This window comes from Moschus berezovskii, chromosome 9, assembly GCF_049115385.1.
Source record: "Moschus berezovskii isolate FMDL1 chromosome 9, NW_MosBer_1.0, whole genome shotgun sequence".
Taxonomy (NCBI): Eukaryota; Metazoa; Chordata; class Mammalia; order Artiodactyla; family Moschidae; genus Moschus; species Moschus berezovskii.
In genome coordinates, this window is record NC_142468.1 from 78,191,989 (window position 1) to 78,211,877 (window position 19,889).

At 40.3% G+C, this 19,889-nt stretch overlaps 2 pseudogenes; one reads left to right on the forward strand and one right to left on the reverse strand.

Moving 5' to 3' along the window:
* LOC129555061 (olfactory receptor 11G2-like) overlaps positions 1-16,509 on the reverse strand; it is an 18,185-nt pseudogene extending 1,676 nt beyond the window's left edge.
* Positions 16,510-17,481: 972 nt separating this feature from the next.
* LOC148776560 (olfactory receptor 11G2-like) lies at positions 17,482-18,545 on the forward strand (annotated as a pseudogene).
* Positions 18,546-19,889: the final 1,344 nt, after the last annotated feature.

Genomic DNA, 19,889 nt, shown 5'->3' on the forward strand with positions numbered 1-19,889 from the left:
CATTTCTGTAGGCTAGATCATAAGGGCATGTGTATCTTTTCCTTCAGTAGATAAGTTCAACAGTGTTCCATCATTATTGCACTATTTATCACTGCTACTGATAGCATGTGAAAGCCCCAATTGTCAACATTCTTTTCTAATGGGAAGGTCGCTATTTACCAGAGCCTAGGGAATGAGCTATATGCTGCATTTTAATGACTTCTCTCTCTCTTATTTTTGTCATAGAAGACTGCATAGTTGTCTTCCTGACAGTATTGCTTTTTTCAGAGTAGGAGCTTATATCAGAAATTTTTTACTTTCAAGGGAAAGTATTCCAGAAATTATAAAGAAAACTGTCTTCAAATTTGGTTTAGGAGAACATTTTAATGCATGTAATTTACAGCAATCTTTTCTTATATGAGTTTTGAGTCTTGTGCTCAGCCTTATGATTTAAAGAAATAACCTTCTAAAAGGTTATTTTTATGTGTGTTAATCACTTTATCATCTCAAATATTTTCAGCACTGTAAATAGCTTAGTTAATGTTGAAGAACTTACTTTTTCGGGTATAGTCTATTTCATTGTTACATCTCTTCTTTTACCCCTCACATCCAATGCATTAGCAGGATTCTTCTGTTTCTAAAGTATGGCTTGTATCATGCACTCCTTTGTCTTAACTGCTGTCTCTCAAGTTCAAATTACCATCCTTTCTTCCTTAGACTTCTGCAGCAGCATTCTAACACAGCTTGCTTCTACTTTTGCCCTTCTATCCTCCATTTTCTAAGCAGCAACCGAGTACTCCTTGAAAAATGGAAAAACTGATGATGTTACACTTTTAAGTAAAACTTATCCCTCTCAGCAATTCTGTGCCAAGAAGTCTTACAGAGCTGTTACAGAAAACAGGAAGGTGTTCTAGAAAACAGGAATTGCCATCACCATTTTATGCTCAATCTAACATATTTAATTAGCTTGTATCACTATTCACTTTTCATTACTGAGCTCCTCTGTACAGAAGACTGATGATGTTACCTGCCTCAAGTCTGAGCTGAAACTGTCAAAAAAAATTCCCCAAACCAATCAACCAAACAAACAGCAAAAGACCAATAAACTCACCCTGCATCAATTACAGAGGGTACTGTGAACATGGGTGCAGTGATGTCTGTGTATTTGTACCCTGGCCATTTGGACTGAGTTAATTAACAACAATCGCCTTGTTTTCTTCGTTTACTTGTTAAATTAGTCAACCCTGGAAAAACTGAGATCGAGTATGTCTGAATGAACCAGGCCATGCCATACACAGTATAAGGAAGACATTCACCAATATTTTAATTTTCCCTCAAAACTCAGGACAGTAGAAGCCTTGATATCCATTTGTTGGCTTTCTCTCTAGAACCCACCCAGAGATGTTTCATGTGTGTGCACTCAGTTGCTCTGTCATGCCCAGCTCTTTGTGACCCCATGGACTTCACCCTGCGAGGCTCCTCTGTCCATGGAATTTTCCAGGCAAGAATATTGGAGTGGGTTGCCATTTCCTTCTCCAGGAGATCTTCCCAACCATGACAACTCAATTCACTTCCTTAGTTTGTACAGTTTCAGTGAGGGGCTGTAACATTGGATAATCTGTTTCTGGAAGATACTTAAAAATAAGGATAATTTTCCAGAGTAGGATGACAGGTAGGGAGCTGTATACGATAGAAAAATTATTGAATTTAGAATTATTGTTTAGAATTATTTAAATTATTATTTATTATTTAGAATTATTTATTTGTCATAAGAAATTAATACTTAGCTATTATAAGCACACAGTTATGCCTTCTTTAAAGGACTGTTACAAAGATAACTGAATGAGATGAATTCCTGTGGAAGTACTTTGACTGTTGCCTGACCAGTAAGAGTTTAAGTGATATTGGTTGTATGCATGTGACCGTGATAATTCAAAGAGAGCTGTGGGTAAAAACCAGTAGATTATGATTTTTTGCTCTCCTAAACACTGCATAGGGACGGCGGAGCCTGGTCGGCCGAGCCTGGTTGGCTGCCGTCTATGGGGTCGCACAGAGTCAGACACGCCTGAAGCGACTTAGCAGCAGCAGCAGCAAACGCTGCATAATCTTATTACCTGGATCAGCAAAGGGAATTCTAACCTGGAGCTTCTCAAAAGTTTATTTTTTATTCTCTTAGAAGAGATAGTCTTCTTAACAATAACCAGAGAGGAGGAAAGAGCTGGAAATGGTTGTGGTAAAAATTCTTGAATATGTTTGCTGAGGGATGGAGGGGTTATAAGCAGAGACTGCCAGGAAGTAAGTCCTGTTTTTCCTGATCCTTGAGAATCCATTTATTGATGCTAAAGGAAAACAATGTCAAGAGACATCGCTATGCTTGTTATTCACTTCCCTTGGGATCTTCCTTAATTTCAGTGTTTTTATTTTCTATGCGGTTGAAATGATGTCTTTTTCCTTCTTTAAAATTCTTACAGATAGAAGGAAATGTTAGCAAATCAACTGGTTGCTTGATTAATTAATCAACCAGTATATCTAACTCTAACTCCCCTAAGTGTGCATACCATGTGGCCAATGAAGACTTTAAAAAACTTGAAGGCAATAAATGCAGCCCCAGATGTCCATAAATGATTTGACTAGACCTCAAAGTTATTACAAGCTGTTCTGACACTCTCAGCTAGGTCATGCTATTCTGTTACTGGACACATACATGAAACAAAACAAAGCTACCTTATAATTTTGTCTAAGGATAAAAAAACCAATGTCACTGTGCCAGTCATGAAATACCAAATATCCTCCTCTCTTGGCTAAAATGAGTGTCTACTACTTAAAAAAAAAGCCAATTACAGCTTTAATCTCCTTCTTCTCTGCCCTCTATGTAGATAAAATCTTATCTAGATACCTAGTCTTAGAATTGCCCTTGCATAGGCAACATACAATCTGGAGCAGACCATCACTTCCTTAGATCCTCCCTCAAATCAGTCAACCAAATCACCAGTCATATAATAGATTATTTTTTAATTGAAGTGCAATTGATTTACAATACTGCTATTAGTTTTAGATGTATAGCAAAGTGATTCAGTTATGTATACATGTATATATATGTATATATATATACAGATTTTTCCATTTTTTTCAGATTTTTTTCCATTATAAGTTATCATAAGATATTGAATATTGTTCTTTATGTTGTACAGTAACCCCTTTGGTAACCATAAGTTTATTTTCTATGTCTGTGAAGCTATTTATATTTTAGAGGTAAGTTTAATTGTATAATTTTTTAGATTCCATATATAAATGACATATGGTATTTGTCTTTCTCTTTCTTACTTAGTATGATGATGTCTAGATCCATCTATGTTGCTGCAAATGGTATTATTTCATTGTTTTTATGTCTGAGTAATATTCCGTCGTATACATGTATCACATCTTTATCCAGTCATCTGTCAGTGGACATTTAGGTTGTTTCCATTGTCTTGGCTATTGTAAATAGTGCTTCTATGACTATTGGGCTGCATGTATCTTTTCAAGTTAGGGTTTTCTCCAGATACATGCCTGTAGCCTACCCGTCTCCTCTGTCCATGGGATTCTCCAGGCGAAAATACTGGAGTGGGTTACCATGCCCTCCTCCACGGGATCTTCCTGATCCAGGGATTGAACCCATTTCTTTTATGTCTCCTGCATTGGCAGGAGGGTTCTTTACCACTAGTTTCACCTGGGAAGCCCACAGTGTAGGCTATTTCCCTTGAAATCATGACTACATCTCCACTCCTCAACTCTAATTGTGCTTTGTCCTTCAAGGTGCCCTTTTGTCATCAAAGAGTAAAACAAAAAGGCACCTTGGAGGACAGAGCAAGGAAGTCTCTCCCCTTCTTCCAAATGTAGATTTCCACCTCAGGAATTTCTTTCACCCTTTGTGCACATAATTGTTAGACACTGTACTAACTGACCAGGAATAACTTTAAAGAAAGGAATAATTTTGCATCTGAGATAGGTATGTAAGGTCAAGTCCACCTGACATGTGCAAACTCTTGACACCTGAAAGAATTTTCTCTGAGGCTGCCCAGTGTTACCCACTCTTCAGGTATACCAGGCAGAGCCTGTGTTGAATCTCAGAAATACTTCCTACCTGAGCCAACTGGATTCAACCTCCTCCGCTGTTAGCCACAATTTTGATGTGTATGAGTTCAAGGAGGAAGAGAGCACCTCCTCTGTTTCTATTCTCAGGACACGTAAGGCTAAAGCAGAACTGTCCAATAGAAATAGGTGGGCCACACACGCAAACAACATGTATAAGGTACATTTTTCTAGTTACCACATTAAAAAGAAATAGTAAATTTAATTTTAATAATCTATCAGCCTAAAACATCATTTCAACATGTAGTCAATATAAAATTATTAACCAGATATCTTGCATTCATTTTTTTCATCCTGCAAACTGGGGTGAATTTTATATACATTAACAGCATGTTTCAGCTTGGATTCACATTTCGGGTGCTCAGTAGCCACATATAGCTAGTGGTTACCATATTAGACAGTGTAGCTCTTGGCTTCCTGCATCCTCCTTTGTAATGAAAGTGGGTGAAAGTGTGGTAAGTTAAGATTAGGAGGTTAGGAGCTTTAATAAGTAACTTTAGATAAATGACTTATTGTGTTTTCTTTACTCTCCCTTCCTCTTTGTCCTCTTCCTCTGAAGGGAGGCTGAAATTCAAAACATAACTTTTAGAGAAGAGAGAGGGATAAAAACCTTGAAGTGGCAAAAGAGACAAGGAGGGCTGCCAGTAAAGTCAGGTCAGGGCCACTTTGAGAAAAATAGCACAGTGGAATTGTATCGATGTTTCCCACAGTGATGGTTGTAGAAAGGGGTTGGTAGGGAGGGAGAAGAGGCTAACTTATTAGGAGATGGCAGAGTTTACGGCCTCCTCTTTAGTCTTGCTGATGGTGGTATATAGACCAGAGGATATGCCTTTTTATACAAAGAACTAAGAGGTCTAAATGTTCTAAGTAGTACATTTGACATTGAGATGCATAGGTGTTCTGGAGGAACTCTTGACTTGTGTGGCCACAGATGTGTTAACAATTCAATTAAAAAAAAATTGTTGAGAGAGAGGAATGCATAAGGTGCCAGAGCATAGAGCAGTGTTGGACTAAGAGCACAGGTTTGGGGGTGCAGGTGGGAAGTGCCAGAAAAGTGCTCACAGAGAAGCTGATGTTTCAGCTGAGTTTTGAATGATGAGTTGGAAGTTTTCTAGATAGAAGTCAGGGAATGATGGTGGTTGGTAATGTTACAAACAGTAAAAGAAGCATATAGAACATTCCTAATATATAACTGAATTACACAGTGAGTGTGGGGCTCCTGAAAGGAGATGAACTTAAACATGCAGGAACTTAGATATGCTAAAGATGTTGAACTTGATCCCATAGGTGGGAAGGAAATATATAGGGATGGAAAGCAAAAGAGATGACAAGATTTGCATTTCAGAAAATCTGGCATCTTTAAGTTTAGGTATTGTTTAATGCCATAAAACAGCTTCTTCTCTCACCAAGTATGTCATAAGCTATCAGATTAGCTTTAAGGAGAAGATGAATTCAAATTAATTTCATTATCTCAATCTTCTGAGAATTTCACAATTCCCCTTAAAAATACTGCTGATGTCTCAGAGTGTTACAGAGTCAAGTTAGTAACAGATCCAATGAGTTCTGAAGGATCATATACCCCTCATGTGTGCACATTGAAATAGCATGAGAATTGCCTTGGTCCTATAATGGCTTGTGAATAGTTAATACAGTTCCCCAGGTCTTTATTTGGGGGGATCACTAGCTCTGTGTTCTTGAGGATCTAGAATGTTTGAATGGTAGCCATTGGGTCACCTTGGAGGAAAAGATAGACTTAAGGGTATGTTCATGTTCTCTCAGTTGACGTCGACATATATCATCACACTGGAGGCATGAAATAGTGTTGCTACACTTATTTATAAAGTCTGGTTTGAAGAAACAGGCTAGCAGCACAGTACACAGCTTTGGTGCTAAGAACAGAGGGAAAGGTAACGTTAATGAAGAAAGTCCTGGAACTTTTTGGAGGGCAATGTGACCAAAATTTAAAATATATTCACTGTATGACTCAAAATTTTTGTTTTTCTGGATTTGTTTTTCATATACAGTTTCCTTAATTTCTCCCTGTTATGGTAAATTAGAAAGTTGGATGGAATTATTCTGTACATATATACACTATGATACAGTTGTCGGCTTAAAAAATATAGCCACAACCTGAAAGGAGACAGTTATTTTATTTGGTGGGAATATTTAGGACTCAGAGCTCAGGAGACAGGCAGGAGGGGAACAAAGGGAGCAGGCAGTTTGAAAGCATTCTATGTATGGGAAGAAGCAAGCCTCTGGGCTCACTGAATTCATTCCTTTCATATGCACCTCAGCTTAGTTCAGTTCAGTTCAGTCGTTCAGTCGTGTCCGACTGTCTGCGACCCCATGAATCACAGCACGCCAGGCCATCACCAACTCCAGGAGTTCACTCAAACTCATGTCCACAGAGTCGGTGATGCCATCCAGCCATCTCATTCTCGGTCGTCCCCTTCTCCTCCCGCCCCCAAACTTTCCCAGCATCAGAGTCTTTTCCAGTGAGTCAACTAGTCGCATGAGATGGCCAAAGTATTGCAGTTTCAGCTTTAGCATCAGTCCCTCCAATGAACACCCAGGATCGATCTCCCTTAGAATGGACTGGTTGGATCTCCTTGCGGTACAAGGGACTCTCAAGAGTCTTCTCCAACACCACAGTTCAAAAGCATCAATTCTTCGGTGATCAGCTTTCTTCACAGTCGAACTCTCACATCCATACATGACCACGGGAAAAACCATAGCCTTGACTAGACGGACCTTGGTTGGCAAAGTAATGTCTCTGCTTTTTAATATACTATCAAGGTTGGTCATAACTTTCCTTCCAAGGAGTAAGCGTCTTTTAATTTCATGGCTGCAATCAACATCTGCAGTGATTTTGGAGCCCAAAAAAATAAAGTCTGACACCGTTTCCACTGTTTTTCCATCTATTTCCCAAGAAGTGATGGGACCAGATGCCATGATCTTTGTTTTCTGAATGTTGAGCTTCAAACCAACCTTTTCACTCTCCTCTTTCACTTTCATCAAGAGGCTCTTGAGTTCCTCTTCACTTTCTGCCATAAGGGTAGTGTCATCTGCATATCTGAGATTATTGATATTTCTCCCAGCAATCTTGATTCCAGCTTGTGCTTCTTCCAGCCCAGCGTTCCTCATGATGTACACTGCATATAAGTTAAATAAGCAAGGTGACAATATACAGCCTTGACGTACTCCTTTTCCTATTTGGAACCAGTCGGTTGTCCCATGTACAGTTCTGACTGTTGCTTCCTGACCTGAATACAGGTTTCTCAAGAGGCAGGTCAGGTGGTCTGCTATTCCCATCTCTTTCAGAATGTTCCACAGTTTATTGTGATCCACACAGTCAAAGGCTTTGGCATAGTCAATGAAGCAGAAATAGATGTTTTTCTGGAACTCTCTTGCTTTCTCCATGATCCAGCGGATGTTGGCAATTTGATCTCTGGTGCCTCTGCCTTTTCTAAAACCTGCTTGAACATCTGGGAGTTCACGATTCACATATTGCTGAAGCCTGGCTTGGAGAATTTTGAGCATGACTTTACTAGTGTGTGAGATGAGTGCAATTGTGCGCTAGTTTGAGCATTCTTTGGCATTGCCTTTCTTTGGGATTGGAATGAAGACTGACCTTTTCCAGTCCTGTGGCCACTGCTGAGTTTTCCAAATTTGTTGGCATATTGAGTGCAGCACTTTCACAGCATCATCTTTCAAGATTTGAAATAGCTCAACTGGAATTCCATCACCACCACTAGCTTTGTTCCTAGTGATGCTTTCTAAGGCCCATTTGACTTCACATTCCAAGATGTCTGGCTCTAGGTCAGTGATCACGTTATCGTGACTATCTTGGTCGTGAAGATCTTTTTTGTACAGTTCTTCTGTGTATTCTTGCCACCTCTTCTTAATATCTTCTGCTTCTGTTAGGTCCCTACCATCTTTGTCCTTTATCGAGCCCATCTTTGCATGAAATGTTCCCTTGGAATCTCTAATTTTCTTGAAGAGATCTCTTGTTTTTCCTATTCTGAGCTTCCCATGTAGCTCAGTCGGTAAAGCATCTGCCTGCAACACAGGAAACCTGGGTTCAAGGCCTGGGTCGGGAAGCTCTCCTGGAGAAGGAAATGGCAATCCATTCCAGTGGACTGCCCAGAGAATCCCATGGACATAGGTACCTGGCAGGCCACAGTTCACTGGATTGCGAGAGTCAGACACAACTTAGCACCTCAGCTATCCCAGGCCAATCCTGCTTCCTTGTTCACCTTGCTTCTTGCATTTCCCCTGTCCCCCAGTACCCCTACCCCCACCTCAGCAATCATCGTAAGGGTGGCAGCATTTTTTGGATTACAGTTTTAGGAGCCCTTATTCACAGGGAGGCCTGACATGCTGCAGTCCACGGAGTCACAAAGAGTCAGACACAACTGAGCGACTGAACTGATTCACATTTTGAGGTCAGATTCACATTTTGAAGAAATAGGCTGTGACATTTCTTGTTTATTAACATGGCAAGAGATATTTTCATTTCACATAGTCAACCATGGATTGATTTCTTTATATATTTATCAAAATATAAATATTTGATTCAGTCAGTTACATTTTGGTTCTCCAAACAAAGTTCTTTTGTAGTGGGTCGCTTGAAAGATGTTTATTTACTACTCATTTAAATCCCAAACAGGTATTCCTACTCCACAGGAGACTGTTCTTCATGTGATGATTCTGGAACTTAGGTTTTTCCATCTTGGGCTTTGCCATCTTCAAAACTCAGCTTCTTGGGTCAACATGCTCAATCACATCAGAGATCGTCAAGGATTTTGTATGGGTAAGGCCTGAAGTATTGCACATCAGCTTTAAATACATCATAACAAGTAGAACTCAGTCACATGAGCACACCTATGCTGCAAGGAAGGCTTTGAAAAAAACTGTTGAGTTGAAGAAGAGGAAATGGATTTGTTGCAGTTATACAATTAATGTCTCAACTTCTTGGTTGACCAATACCTATCTTGTTTGACCTATATGTGGAAATAAGGAGTTTTGTAAGGAATAGAGACAGCTCTGTGGGATAGGCTTGTGTGTGTGTGTGTGTGTGTGTGTGTGTGTGAGTGTGTGTGTGTGTGTGTGTGATTTCCTCAGTTCTGTCTCATCACAACAAAAATTTGAAGTGATGGACCAACATTACAGCCCTCGGATAGACCGTGTCACAGCTCTTGGACAGATCAGTGTTACAGCTCAGTTTTATTTAGAAAATAAAGGAAAATACATCTTCGAGCTGTGATGGAATGCCGACCCAAAGACTGAAGAGAAAGAGAGAGACCCCCAGTCCTTTGGCTCCTCTTTTTATATGTTTTTCTCCTCCCCCTGGGTCTGCCCTATGTAGATTGAGCTAGCCAGGAGTGCTGTTTGTTTTCCCTGAGGTCCTAACTCTGGTCCTTGGACCTTCCTTTGTTTGGGGGCCTTTCCCTTCTCTGTCTTTTAGCCACCACCCTTCTGGACTCCTTTTTCCTGTTTTAATACTTAACAGGCTCAGTTTGGATTTAGTGGATGAGATCTTTAAATTGCATTTGGACCACAAGAATGGGAAACTCTAGGTCTAACAAAGGTTGAAGGTAATGGTACATATCATGTCAAAAACCTTTGTTAGCTAAGAAGTAATTTATAAAGTTAGGAGACACAGCTCTTGAGGGAGCAATAATGTGCGAGCCTAGAACATTTGGGTGTGTGTGTTTGCATGTACGTGTGTTTGCATGTACGTGTGTTTGCATGTACGTGTGTTTGCATGTACGTGTGTTTGCACGTGAGTCTACATATAAGCGTGTGCACATGCATGGGGTTTTTATCTCCAATTTGATCATCACTGAAGATGAAACATTCTTGAGTCTGTATGATGCATATTAATTGCTTCCATTGCTCCTGGGGTTGAGATCTCCAGAGACAGGCTTCAGAGTCTGAAAGGAATAAATAATGAGAAGCAGAGAGATTTGTGGTATATTCTACTCTCTGAGTAAAACCTGAAAGGAATCTTTGTGAAGAAAGGTACCTGAAGATGTTTTACAAAGGAGTTGACACCTTGGACTCCTGGGAAGCATGAGGATAAATGTGTATGGGCATATGGAACAGTCACTTATTTCCTATGTCTTGATGTCCATTTTATTTTGTATATTAACATGAGAAAGCATAAATTTTCATGATTGCTTTCATTTACAAATACTGTTCCTATTACAAAAATCTTAATAGACATGGAATTAACAATTTTTTTTTTGTCAAATTGTCATTTTGTGTTTTACAAGTTGTCTTCAAAAGAACTGTATTTTTAGCAGACAGGAAAATGGAAACTTTTTTCTTGAAGACTTGGGCAATAATGTAGATGAGTCTCTTCTGTTCTCTTTCACACGGATGACAACATAGCAAATGAACACCCATTTTGTGTGGCTTGTGAGAGAAGAAAACTTTGTAAGTAGAAGCTAATTTACTTAATGAAATATGGAGATTCAAAAGAGTCAAAAGAAAATGGGACTGGGGAATCAAGTAGGATTCTTTACAGTATAAGCCACCAGGAAAGCCCTCTGAGACATACCCAAAGGCAAAAACAGGAGTGTCTGTTCAGTGTGTTGGTCTATGGGAACTGAAGGGCCCCTTAGCCTGTGTCTGTTGTGCTGAGGGTGGCTGTTTGCTCCGAGGCATCCCAGGTGAGAGGACAATCAGAAGACAGCTAAAGAATATTACTGTGGAAAATGAAAAGTAAGATCTCTCTTTTCTGTCTTCCTCCTGTGCTCCTTGAGCAATATTTAATTACCTCTGCTTATTTTAAAGACCAGGAGATTAGGTTTCTACCACTGCCCATCTCTTGAAACCAACCCTGGTATCTTTTTGCACATTTATTACCCATGGTCAGGTTCTTCACCCATTCTCCTTGAGTTATCAAAACAGCTTTCTAATAATTTCTTGTTAATTTCATCAGCCTATAATTGTCTGGTGAATTGTCTTGTGAATGCAGCTTCCATAAACTCTTGATCATTTTACTGTTCTACTAGAGCAGCTCCAGATTTCCACTGACTAGCAAATTAAGCCCGAACGAGTCAGACTGGCAGTGAGTCCTCTGCTTTGAGGCCCTATCTTTGTACCTAATATCTGACTATACCTTTACAGATATTCTAACTTCCACTCTTTTGGATTGTCCTGTGAACATAATTTCTTGTATTCAAATGCTATTGATATTCTGCCTCCATCATTGATCATGGAAATGTGTGTTTTGCCAAGGTCCATCACCCTCTCAAAAGACTTTCTTTCTTTCTTTTTTTTCAACTGAATATAATCGTCATGTCTCACATGATTCAGAAACCAGTACTCAAGAAAATAAGCACCACACTCGGGGAGTTGGAGAACTCACATTTATTATGCCGGTGGGCCCAGAGAAGTTAACACTCCAGGCTCTGAGCCCCAAACAAAGGGGTTGCAGAATTTTTATACACGGACAGGCCTGATTAAGTTGATTTGCAGGCTTGTGGGGGCTGGGCGATTGCAAAAAACAGTACAGGGGTGAATGAGATAAGAGCCAGTTCCTAGTATTGTGAGTCCCCACTTTCTGAGACCTAAGTGATCCAGACTTTGCAAGGAGCAAGCTGAGTTAGAGAGGCAGAAGAAAGAGGAGGTTATGTAAAATTTTAACTTTTCTTCTTCATTCCCTCTCTTGATGCTTCTATCACTCATTGCAGAAAGCATCATCTCATGTTTTGGTAGGACATTCAGAGCTCCCAGTCGTTTAGGGGGCTATATTGAGCTCTTAGCATTTGTAACTTTATGCATTCAATTTGAGGGGTTATGAACTGGGTAATATCATTGAGACTACAGGGGCCAAACCAGAGTGCCACAAACAGCATGAAAAGAGGACCTGTTAAAGGGAGAAGCCACGATGCCCAGCTCCAAATATTGTTCCAATCACCCCAGGAATTAGCTAGTTTCTCTCTCCTGTTTGTGATTTGTTCCCTTAGCTGTTGGGCGATGTCCCTATTTCTGATTGGTTTTCATAAAAGCAGCATTCTTCATTCAAAAAGAGGAATAGTCCTCCCTTTTCACTGTCAGTAGGTCTAGCCCTCTCCTATCCTGTAAAACCACCTCAGCCAAGGAGTCTAGTTGGTCCTGTAATGAAGAGCACAGCAATAATACCAATTAGGGATAGAGGCTAGGGTTGACAATGAAAATCCATTGATATTTTGCTAGCTGGATCCTCAAGCTTCTTTCCTGCGTTGACCCGCCAGCTGCTGGAGTGTGGCTGGAGCAAGGCTGAAGAATCCTCAAGCTCCTGCCGTGCATTGACTCGTCAGATTCCGGAGTGACCAGAGCAGGGCTCAGTGTCCTTCGTGGGTGAGGGCCGTTGTCTTTGGAACCAGACCTTGAGGCGGTTTTTGGGGTGCTGAATGCTTTCCAGGTGTCCTCATCACAGGAAGTAGTTGCCTTCTTGACTCTGGTGTGGTGGATCCAAGGGATGACACCTATAACTTTAACAGCAGTAGTGGTTGCCAGGAGAACCGTGTGAGGGCCTTTTCAAACTGGCTGAAGTGTTTTTTTTTTTTTTTGTCCTAATCTTTAACCCATACCTCATATCCTGGCTGATAGAATGAACCCAATTGCCCAAAGGAATGGGTGTCCTTTCTAAGGTTTCTCCGGCAATATGGAGACTTTTCCAGGGCCTGAAGGTATCAGGACACCTCAGTTCAGCTAGTTGCTGATGGTCTTCCTTGAGTTGTTTATCACTGGGGGTGGTCTCCCATATAAGATCTCAAAAGGAGAATAGCATGAGGACCTAGGGGTGCATTTACGGAGGGAGATGAGAGTGCACAGAATGATAAGGCAGCTTGTTCTAGCCTTGTCTTGGTGTTGGCCGGGGGATATTCTTGTTGTACTACTACTTGGAAAAACAAGCTTAACAAGAAAGTTAAAGATATATGACCCAAAGATTAATAGATGTAGGAAAGCTGCTGAGGGGCTAGCCAGGAGAACCAGGTCCAGACACTGATTCATGAAATTAGTGTTTCTCTAGGTATAAGATGCAAGAATTTGTACTCGTAAAAATCTTTACCTGAAAACACCTGATAATCTGAAAGCTTGTTTTTTCATTTTACCCCCAGAGCACAGAATGCCTTATTTTTGCATCTCCACCCTGATCTGTCAAGGTGGTGCTGAAGGTCAGCATCTTGTAATGGTCATGATTTAATCTTTGTGGAGGCAACTGGCAAGGGCCAACTTTCAGTCAGCAGGACCCCTTCATAGCCACATATTTGACCAGGTTTTGGGGGCATTTCATGGTCATTGTGTCCTGCAGTGCTGGGAAGGCTCATTCCCAGGTCGAGCAAAGATTCCATTGACAGCCCACTCAGTGTGTTGTCACTAGACCAGGCCTTGTAAGTGGCAAAAGCCTGTGGACCATACCTGTCTTACTAGCCTCTTGGTCCAGGAAAATATTTCCTCTTGTTTCTTCTCATATCTAGAGCTACATTGTTACAATTATTGATCTCATATGGAACTGCATATCAGCATTTTATCACAGGCTCAGTCACACATTTGGTAACAAGAAATAATCTTCTGAAGCAAGCTGCTGCTGCTGCTGCTAAGTCACTTCAGTCGTGTCCGACTCTGCGTGACCCCACAGACGGAAGCCCACCAGGCTCCCCCGTCCCTGGGGTTCTCCAGGCAAGAACACTGGAGTGGGTTGCCATTTCCTTCTCCAATGTGTGAAAGTGGAAAGTGAAAAGTGAAAGTGAAGTCGCTCAGTCGTGTCCGACCCTTAGCGACCCCACGGACTGCATAGACAATAATATAGCTACCAGTTATTAGTAAAGTCACAAGCAAGAATTTAAGTCAAGAACTTTCATTGTGTATAGCCTGATATACCCCAGGTCATCTGACTCAGTTAAATGATTATATCCGAATGTTAATCTCCTGGTTGTACATCATGAAGCATCTGACCTTTATCTAAAGATTGGTTACCAAGATAAGCTTTAGAAACAATCTTAGAGTCCTTAATTAAGCTTTTAAGCAATATAACATAACAAGGAACTATCTCAGAAGTGTCTTAGTCAGCACAGACCTTAATTAACGAAACTGAAAGGTAATTTTTTCTTTTTTTTGGAGAACTCATTGTGAGGGCATTAACACTGTAGTCAGGAAAGGCTTTAACCCATCAGATAAAAATGAGGTCTGTCAGGGAGCCGGGAAAAGCCACATGGCCGCGTTGGATTCCCATAGCCCTGTTTGATTTTTAGCTGTTGTTTAACAATTTTTAATTTCCTGATTTAGGAGCAGACTATTACCATGTTTTAAGGACATCAAGATAGCAAAATCTAACAGTGAGGGTTTTTTTTTTTTTTTTTGTAGAAGCAGAATGAGCTTTGTCTACAAGTAGCATAATCTTAAATGTTTATTTACTTTACCAAAGTAACAAAAAGATTTTGAAAACAAATGTAAATCACTTAAAAGCAAAGAAATTCATAACCTGTAAAGGAGCATTCTAAGAAAACTTTGTTCTCTAAACAGAGAGAAGACCAAATTCCAGTCTGGTACCAGCTTATTGTTAATAACAAAATTTATTTATCTGCTTAATCTTTGAAAGTCTTTTCCATAAATTTTGAAGAACTAGCAGTATTCTTCTAAAAGCATGAGAGTAAAACCATAGAAGGAATATTTAAAATCTGACTCTATTGCAATTGACAAAGAAACCTGGTTGTAACACTTTAATATGATAACTAGAATTATAATTGACCATATTTTATCAGGGCATATCAAATCTTGGTGAATTTCACATAATTTTAGGATATCTTATTAGCAACATCAACCATACAGTATAACCTAAAAAGTTTTATCACCCTTTCAGCAGTACTTCTCATACAATTGGACATGTCCAGTGAACCCAGGTAGCTTAATAGCTCTCTGGGATGTCTCAGGGGCCCTCTGAAGCACCCCAAAGTTAGCTGGAAGTCAAGTTATTTAGGAAGCTTTGCCAATAAATGTCAAAAGGGTTTATAACACTCAGTCAGGTATGATCATATAAATCACTGTGAAATAATAGTTATTTACTTATCCAAAAGTAACAAAAGATTTCAAAGGTAAATATAGAACAGATCAATTAAGAGATAAAGAAACTTGAATCTACTATTAAAACAGTTTTAACATCTGAAGAAAGTTTGTCCCGTTAATAGAGAGAAAGGCCGAATTCAAGTTTTGTACCACCTTACTTTAAACTCATTTAGGTAAACTTAATGAAATTTATTTTAAAGTTAGTCAGTCCTAACCATGCACAAAACTTTTTTTCAGGGTCCACTTTCCACAAACTTTTTAATCACTTTCTGCAACAGCCACCTGTTAAGTCAGACCTACTTTCTCTTCCCTTTATAAAATATAATTTTATTTTTTATGCTGTCTTTATTAAAAACATATATCCTACTTTCCTTATTATATTAGCAAACAAATGTTAATACTAGATATTTAATATTGAATACTTCCCAGTTCATGTGAATCTGAAATTTATTTAGGTTAACTTTTCTTATATTTAGAATTGTTTGATTTGTAAGTGCTTACTTTTCTTTAGGCCAATTAAATCAGAACTCACTTACAACTTCAACAGTACTCTCAGAAAAAAATACACTGAGATATACATAAATTCAGACAGACAGAGATCTTATAGTTTTCTGTTTGAGATTTAAAATATTTCTTTGACCCCCTTTTTTTTCTTTGTTTGAAGTTCTAATTTGTCCAAGGCTGAAGTCTCAGGCAGAGTTGGCTGTGTATTTCAAGGACATGGAGAGTGTTAACTTCAGGCTTTTTCCTAGGCAGGCCTTTTAACAAGCTAGTTGTTTTTAATTGCATATGCAAAAAGAATTGGTTTTGCATTTTCAAAAAGAAAAATTTCTCTCACTCTGTTCAATCAGCAATCACGCACTCACAATCATTGAGCGGTTATCACAATGCCTCCCTTCTCCTGAGTCCCCAGGTTTCCTTAACTGTTGCTCCCTTCCTGGGAGCTCCAACGAGGTGATCAGTATCCTCTTTTACCCGTTGGGGTAGGATCCCAGTTCATGGGGACATTACCGGGGCCTTACTTGATCCTGTGGCCATTCCTGGTGAGCTGGTCCATCCCTCCAATGAGTCCAGTCAGGGCTTGGCCGTCCGGAGAGTCGGAACACTGGTCCGAAAGAGAACCTGGAATACTGTCAGGTGGCATGCTTCCTTGTTAGTCTCGGGGTTCCTTTGCTCCAGCCCAGTGGAACCACCAGTCCTGTGGCTCAAGGGGCCCTTGTGGTTGGAATCTTGCTGAGGCCTCCAGAAATGGTGCAGAAACCAGTACTCGAGAAACCAAGCACCCTATTCGGAGAGTTGGAGAACTCAGGTTTATTATGGCGGTGGGCCCAGAGGAGTTAACACGCCAAGCTCTGAGCTCCAAAAATGAGGTTGCAGAGCTTTTATACATGAACAGGCATGATTAAGAGGGTTTGTGGGTTTGAGGGGGCTGGGCGATTGCAAATAGCAGGACCAGGGTGAGTGAGATAAGCTCCAGTTCCTAGTATTGTGAGTCTCCACTTTCTGAGACCTACATGATCCAGACTTTGCAAGGAGGAAGCTGAGTTACAGATGCAGAAGGAACAGGAGGTTATGTAAAATTTCAACTTTTCCTCTTCAACATGACCACGAAAATTTTCTTATGTCCCATTACACTGTTAACTATGTCAGCAGCAGCACTACAACATAGGTGGAGGGCTGCTAACATCCAGTCCATATTCCATATTAGCTCCCCATGAAGTTGCCACAAATAAACACACAGTCTAAGCAAAAACAGTTTCCTTGCAAATGAGATTCCAAGGTAAATACCCTTGCCATTGTAGTGCTTGCATGCTCAGTTGTGTGAGACTCTTTGTGACCTCATGGATTATAGCCTGCCAGGCTCCTCTGACCATAGGGTTTTTCAGGCAAGAATACTGAAATGGGTTGCCATTTCCTCCTTCAGGGGATCTTCCCGACCCAGGGATTGGATGCGCGTCTCCTGCGTCTTCTGCGTTGACAGGAAGATTCTTTACCCACTGAGCCACCTGGAAATTCCCTTAGATCTCTTCTAATCAGATTCAAACTCCCTCTGTATAGAAATTCTAGAGCCCCTAATGCATTGTTTGAAGTTGTTTTGAGCAAAAGATGTCTGACATAGCTTCCGAAGAGTAGGGACTCTGCTTTTTTGTTCATTCTTTCCCTATTTCCTAAAACAGTGTCTGGCAATAGTACGTGCAAAATAAATATTTGTTGGATAAACAAGGAAGGAAAGGAGAAAAAGAGGAAAGGAAAACTCACTTTTCCAGAGGGAAAATAGAAATATAAAAAACCCCATATGTTTATGGAAAAGAAACATTTCTCTTCACCAAAAATTGGAAAAAATATAGATATTTCTGTGATTCTCATCGTCTCTTGTCACTTCCACAGGTCCGACGAATGAGGACCTTGGAGACTAATACCTCTGGGTCTGTGAGTGAGTTCATTCTCCTGGGCTTCCCCTGCCGCAGGGAGATCCAGATCCTCCTCGCTGTCATATTCTCCCTCATCTACCTCCTGACCCTCCTTGGGAACGCAGCCATCATCTGTGCTGTGTGGTCAAGCCGGAAGCTCCATACACCCATGTACATCCTCCTGGCTAACTTCTCCTTCCTGGAGATCTGCTATGTCAGTTCCGATGTGCCCAAAATGTTGGCCAACATCATCTCCCAGACCAAGAGCATCTCCTACGCTGGCTGCCTGCTCCAGTTCTACTTCTTCTTCTCCACTCCATGTGTGCGGCTGAGTGTTTATTTCTGTCAGTGATGTCTTTTGATCGATTTCTTGCCATCTGTAGACCTTTGCATTATCCTATCATTATGACCCACCGCTTGTGTGTGTTTTTAGTGGTCTTCTGCTGGGCAGGTGGCTTTCTCTGGTTATTGATCCCTTTGATTCTTATATCTCAAATGCCCTTCTGTGGTCCAAACGCTGTTGACCATTTTCTCTGTGATCTGGCACCTTTGCTGGCACTGTCCTGTGCTCCAGTGTCTGGAATTAGGCTGATTTGTGGTATCGTGAGCCCTCTAATCATCCTCCTCACCTTCCAGTACATTCTTGGCACTTCCTTTTGTGTCCTTAGTGTGGTGCTACAGATGTCCTCAGGCTCAGGAAGGCAGAAGGCTTTCTCTACTTGTGCCTCCCACCTTGCTGTGGTATCCCTCTTCTATGGCTCAGTCATGGTGATGTATGTTAGCCCAGGTTCTGGCGAATATCCAGGGATACAGAAATTTGTGACCTTGTTCTATGCTTTGGCAACCCCTTTCTTTAATCCCCTGATCTACAGCTTCCGGAACAAAGATATGGAAGAAGCACTAAAAAATCTTTTGAGTGTTTTACTGAAGGAAATCTTTAAAGGCTCCAAAAGTTGCATTTAACATAATGCATAATTCATGTTTAGGAGGATGCAAGATCATGAGATGAATGAAATTATGTTTTTTTCCTTTCATTTTATTTCCATATATTGGGAAGATGGCTTTGAAAAGTCCATTAGACCCATGATTAAACTCTTAGGAAGTTATTATTCATGGTCCAGATATGTTTGTACCTTAGATTTAGTTGTTTTGAACAATTTAATAAGATTTTCACATAGTTCTCTTTTGGTATACATTACATTTTGCTGACTTATCTCAACATCCTCAAATTCTGCCTTCATCAAAGCCAGTTCGATTTTTTAGAGCATAGCAAATGCTAAAGTATTGCAATCATATGAATATTTAGCTAGTAATCCTTCAGATAACCAGATTACCAGATTTTTAAACAAAATGCTCAATATCAGAGAAAATTTAGCAGAATTTCTTTTGTGTATCCCATTATTTTAAGTATTGTTTTGGGCACCAACAAGGGTCCTCAGTAAGATTATGTTGTCTTGATCGACTCTCCACATTTTGCCAATACTGTCACTTTAGGAGGCAGGTCCTTGTCTTCCATATGCAGATACGTGAAGATTAGTTCATATTCAGTGTAAGCCAGAGGTGTAGACTTTGTCGGATCACTACAAACCAGCACACAGTGCACTTATTTTCTTTTTTTTAAATTTATTTTAATTGGAGGTTAATTCCAATATTGTGGTGGTTTTTGCCATACATTCATGAGAATCAGACATGGGTGTACATGTGTTCCCCATCCTGAACCCCCTCCCACCTCCCTCCCCATCCCATCCCTCAGGGCCATTCCAGTGCACCAGCCCTGAGCACCCTGTCCCATGCATCGAACCTGGACTAGAGATCTATTTCACATATGGTAATATACATGTTTCATGCTATTCTCTCAAATCATCCCACCGTCGCCTTCTCCCACAGAGTCTAAAAGTCTGTTCTTTACATCTCTTTTGTTGTCTTGCATATAGGGTTATCATAACCATCTTTCTAAATTCCATAAATGTGTGGTGATAGACTTTATTGGTGTTTTTTTTTTTCTGACTTACTTCACTCTGTGTAATAGGCTCCAGTTTCATTCACCTCATTAGAACTGATTCAAATGCATTCTTTTTAATAGCTGAGTAATATTCCATTATGTATATGTACCATAGCTTTCTTATCCATTTGTCTGCTGATGGACGTCTAGGTTGGATATTGTAAACAGTTCTGTGATGAACATTGGGGTACACGAGTCTCTTTCAATTCTGGGTTCCTCAGTGTGTATGCCCAGCAGTGGGATTGCTGGGTTGTATGGGAGTTCTATTTCCAGTTTTTTAAGGAATCTCCACACTGTGCTCCATA